This window comes from Nipponia nippon, unplaced genomic scaffold (assembly GCF_047370975.1).
Source record: "Nipponia nippon isolate SJK-2023a ecotype South Korea unplaced genomic scaffold, ASM4737097v1 scaffold_129, whole genome shotgun sequence".
NCBI classification, from domain to species: Eukaryota; Metazoa; Chordata; class Aves; order Pelecaniformes; family Threskiornithidae; genus Nipponia; species Nipponia nippon.
This window is the reverse complement of record NW_028262323.1, coordinates 14,885-19,780: the sequence shown is the minus strand read 5'-3', so window position 1 is coordinate 19,780 and position 4,896 is coordinate 14,885. Positions and strand designations below refer to the sequence as shown.

The following is a 4,896-nucleotide window of genomic DNA, read 5'->3' as shown; positions in this document are numbered from 1 at the left end:
CAGGTGAGGGCGGAGCTTTGCCGGGTGAGGGCGGAGCTTGACCAGCGCATGCGCGATGCGTCGGGGGCGGAGCCTTGCCGCGGGGGGGGCGGAGCTTTGCCGGGTGAGGGCGGAGCTTTGCCGGGTGAGGGCGGAGCTTGACCAGGGCATGCGCGATGCGTCGGGGGCGGAGCCTTGCCGCGGGGGGGCGGAGCTTTGCCGTGGGAGGGCGGAGGTTTGCTGTGAAGGGCGGAGCTTTGTCTGCGCATGCGCGCTGTCTCAGGGGCGGAGCTTTGCTGCGGGGGGGCGGAGCTTTGCCGTGGGAGGGCGGAGGTTTGCTGTGAAGGGCGGAGCTTTGTCTGCGCATGCGCGCTGTCTCAGGGGCGGAGCTTTGCTGCGGGGGGGCGGAGCTTTGCCATGGGAGGGTGGAGCTTTGCCGAGGGGGCGGAGCTTCACCGGCGCATGCGTGCTGTGTGCAGGGCAGAGCTTGGCTGCAGAGGGCGGGGTTTTCCGCTGGGAGGGCGGAGCTTCGCCAGCGCCTGCGAGGTGCATCGGGGGCGGGCATCGCGCCGTGGGTGGAGCTTCCCCCCGCGGAGGGGCCAGCGGGAGCCCGGCTGCGGCTGCAGGCAGGGAGGAGGTGAGCGGGGAAAGTCCCGAGAAGGGCGGCGGTGCCTGGGGGGGGAGCGGCCGGGCCGGCGGGAGGCACGGAGCGGGGAGGGTGCGGTGCCGTGTGGGAGCCGGGCGGGTGGGGCTTCCCGGGGCCGGGCGGCGGGGGGGCGCCGCGCCGCTCCGGGGCCGGGCGGCGGGGGGGGCGCCGAGCCGAGCTGAGCCGCGCTGGTTCGATGCTGGGCGGGCGCCGCGCCGGTGCGGGCCGGGCGGCGGGGCAGCGCCGAGCCGCGCCGGGGCCGGGCGGCGGGGCAGCGCCGAGCCGCGCCGGGGCCGGGCGGCGGGAGAGCGTCGCGCCGAGCCGAGCCGCGCCGGTCCGGGGCCGGGCGGGCGCCGCGCCGAGCCGCGCCGCTCCGGGGCCGGGCGGCGGGGGGGGCGCCGCGCCGCGCCGAGCCGCGCCGCTCCGGGGCCGGGCGGCGGGGGGCGCCGCGCCGAGCCGCGCCGCTCCGGGGCGGGGGGCTGCCGCGCCGAGCCGCGCCGCTCCGGGGCCGGGCGGGCGCCGCGCCGAGCCGCGCCGGTCCGGGGCCGGGCGGCGGGGGGCGCCGCGCCGCGTCGGCGCCGGGCGGGGGCGGGCAGCCGGAGGTGTTGGCGGGGGCTGCCCGGAGCCGCGCTGGGGGCTCGGCGGGGCTTCCACGTGCGGCGGCGGCGGGGGGAACGGTGTCCCCGCAGGGTCCCAAAGCACGGAGGGTTGCGTCTCGCGGCATCCGGGGCTTTTGGTCGGTCACGTTGGTTCCCCGGGGCATGCCGGGAGGTGTAGTTTCTAGGGCCGTGGCTGCCGGGCAAACCGCTTCCTTTTTTGCCTCCTCCTTTCCCTTGCCTGCGGGGGAGCGGCGGGCCGGCGGGAGGCACGGAGCGGGGAGGGTTCGGTGCCGTGTGGGAGCCGGGCGGGCGGGGCTTCCCGGAGCCGGGCGAGGGGGGGCGCGTCGGGTCGGGGCCGGTGGCGAGGTGAGCCCGGAGTTGGGCGGGCGCCGCGCCGGTGCGGGGCGGGGGGCCCCGCCCCGGGCCGCGCCGCGCCGGTCCGGGGGCGGGGGGCGGGGGCGCCGCGCTGGGGGCTCGGCGGGGCTTCCACGTGCGGCGGTGGCGCGGTGAACGGTGTCCCCGCAGGATCCCAAAGCACGGAGGGCTGCGTCCCCTGGCATCCGGGGCTTTTGGTCGGCCACGTTGGTTCCCCGGGGCATGCCGGGAGGTGTAGTTTCTAGGGCCGTGGCTGCCGGACAAACCGCTTCCTTTTTTGCCTCCTCCTTTCCCAGCGTCACCTTCTGCGTCCCGGGAAGAAAATCCCGCGTGGGTGATTCCGCTCGGCGCTCAGGTAATCGCGTGTCTGGGGCTGCGGGAGCGGGGAGAAACCCTTGCCGGGTCGAGGACGCTCCAGGGGCGCCACATCAAAGCCAGAGGAAAGGCAAAGCCGCTGCCCGTGCAGAAAAGCCGATGACAAATTGCAGCTGAGAGAGCGCGCCGCGTTCCTGCAGTGCTCCCTTGGCAGTTTCGGCTGTTTGCCTTCCGGGCAAAAGAACAGACTTTCCTCTAGGAGAAATGAAGAGCTGCCTGTTCCCTTCTTTAGGGTCCGGTGTTTCTCTTCTGGTCGGTCGTGCTACTTTGATGGGCGAGCTGGAAATAGCCTGTTGTTTTGATACGCAGAACTAAATTGTTAGTAACATGCGGTGTCAGTAGAGTTCATTTTGGAGCACCTAGGTGCCAGTGGAAACGTCAGGAATGAAACGCGATGGAAACCGATCTTTAAACTTTAGTTTTCCTTGGTTTTTCTTTGCCATCAGAGCGTCGGTGGCACGGTGGCCTGTGGCTCGGTGCACGTTCTGTTCCGTGGAGCCTTCGGTCTAGGACTTTGAAGTAACAAAGTTTGTCCTTCCAGAAAAGGGCTAGTCGCTCCTAGGATTGAGGTGTGGGCTTGGAGAGTCTCTTAAGCACGTGCCTAGAATTAAAGCCGAATTTCACTTCCTGTTGCTGCTGTTTGTCTTCACTTTCATTCCTTTCGCCACGGCTCCATCGTGAGCGGGAGCTCTGAATCATCCCTTTTTTTCAGTCTCGCACACGTTTTTTTACCCAAGGAGGTGCTACGTTTAGAAGTTAAGGAGTTTTCTCACAAACGCGTCGGTCGATGCAATTGCGTTGTGATTGTTAAAACCCCCAAAATAACACCGGTCTTACAGATCTGGCCTATTTCTTCTGAACACGGATTCGTCGCGTGCAGATCGGGATACAGATCGTCTGCGCTTCCTGCTCTGTGGAGGACACTGTGCTGAGACAGGGGTGAGCTCCCAAAGGAAAAAAAATACAAGGTCATGGGGTTTTTTTGTTTGTATTTGGGGGCGGGGGGGGGTGTATTTAAAAGAAAAAAAAAAAAAAAGAGTGGAATGTTGACTGGTGGCAGCCTGCAGAGCTCTTTTGCTGCCCGGCCTCTCCTTTTCCTCTCTTGAAGTCCTCTTTTGTGGCTGTAATTGTCGTTTGGAGAAGTTCGGAAGAGCAGTTCAGGGACTTGCCTGGGCCCGTGTGCTAGTAATACCAGGAAGGGAAACGCTTGAACCGGTAGCAAAGAAGTTGGCTCCAAGTAGAGGTTCTGAAGGAAGAACAACGATAACAGGAAGCAAATAGCAAGTTACCAAAAAATGGGCGCGTGTCAAACGCCTCCGAGTTTTATTGCCGAATGTTGTTTGGCACTATGTTCCAAACGGCTCTTTTTTCCTTCGCTCGGCTGTAGCCTTCGCAAGACTTCACAAAACCGGGCAGCTTGGGACTCCTCCCCAGCTTTATGCTACAGGTTTTTTTTCCTCTCTCAGCAGAGTGTCAGCTGCCGCCGTTTCACCGTGGTCGCCCTTTCTTCTGCCGTGAAAGCGCAAGACGGACGGAAAGGCTGCGTAGCGGTCTGCGAGTACAAGGTACGTCCGCGATGCGTGTCCGCGTTTTTCCTAAGGCGCTTGTAGCATGGACTTCAAAGTTAACGTCAAGAATGCGCCAGCTCTCCTTCCTTCTGTAGTTTTTCTAGGAACTATTGTAACGCAGATCCTAAAAGGAAAAGAAGGTCTGCGCTGGAGCGTGTTCTGCCTGTGCAAAGCCGACTTCCCTCCGTTTATTTTGCCTTCCTGAAAGCGCAATCTTCTGTTTCTGTGCGCTTACTAGGAAATGATATCGGGAAAATAGTTGCGTCCTAAAAGAGGAAAGACGCCGATTGTGAGAGTTCAGGCGTTCAGAAGAAACAGGCTTTGTTTTCGTCATAGAAGCTGTGTGCTTTTTCAGTCAATAAGTTTTGAAAATATCTTAGAGTAGTCCTTGAAAAGCTTACTGAGATACTAGCGTCCGTACTAAAAGCGATCCAGGTCCAAGGAGAGACGTGGACAAAAGAGGAGGAATCGGCCTCGAAAATTCGTGTGTGTGATCAAAAACGTTCAAAACTGTAAATACGGGTGTGAGGCATTGCAGTAGAGAAAAATCTCTCGCCTTTATATATATATATATATATTGAAAAATAATATTCATATGTATATATACAGTATTCATATATATATATATATATATATATATATATATAAAAAGAAGGATTTCCAAATACAAACCTATATCTGCTGTATTATATAAATGATTCAAAAATAATTTTCTGTCTTTTTCCGTTTTTTCCGTCTCCGTTTTAGTTCACCGATGCGGGTTTTTAAATCACTTCCTGATGTCCTGTTTTTTAATTTTCCCAATTATTTCTTGTCTTTCCTTAGTGCCCTTGCTTTTTAAAATTTTGTTTCTGCATCTCTGTTTTAGTGCACTGTCCCTAATGCTGATTGCTTTTTAAGTTTTCTTTCTATGCCTCCTTTTATTCCGTTCACTGTCTTTATTTTGAATGATTTCTTGTCTTTCCTTAGCACTGTCGCTTTTAAAAATTTCTGTCTATGTCTGCATTGTAGTTCAATGTTGCTACTTTGTACTGCTTTCCTCTCTTAATCCTTTGGCTTTTAAAATTTCTACTTGCATCTTGTTTGCTGTCATTGATTTTTAATTATTCTTTCTTGTTTTTCCTTAGTGCCATCACTTTTTAAATCTTCTTTTCCATCTCCATTTTAGTTCACCAATGGGATTTTAAAATTTTTTCCTTATTTCCTTAATCACCATTGCTTTTAAAAGTTTGTCTGTTTTTATACCATTTCCTGTCTTTATTTTGATGTATTTATCTTTAATTATTTTTTTGTCTTTCCTTAGTGCCCTACCTTTTAAAATTTTCTTTCCACAGCTCTCTCTTAGTTTGTTTTC

The 4,896-nt window shown here is 57.5% G+C and overlaps 1 long non-coding RNA gene across 5 annotated transcripts; it reads left to right on the top strand.

Moving 5' to 3' along the window:
• Positions 1–312: 312 nt before the first annotated feature.
• LOC148056589 (uncharacterized) lies at positions 313–4,092 on the top strand. 5 transcript variants are annotated; one of them, XR_015702838.1, is made up of 4 exons: positions 313–616; positions 2,814–2,913; positions 3,444–3,539; positions 3,638–4,092. It is a non-coding gene; the product is annotated as an uncharacterized LOC148056589 (long non-coding RNA). The 5 variants fall into 5 exon arrangements; XR_015702840.1 differs by having other exon boundaries at positions 2,814–2,942; XR_015702837.1 differs by having other exon boundaries at positions 3,444–4,092.
• The last annotated feature ends 804 nt before the right edge of the window (positions 4,093–4,896 follow it).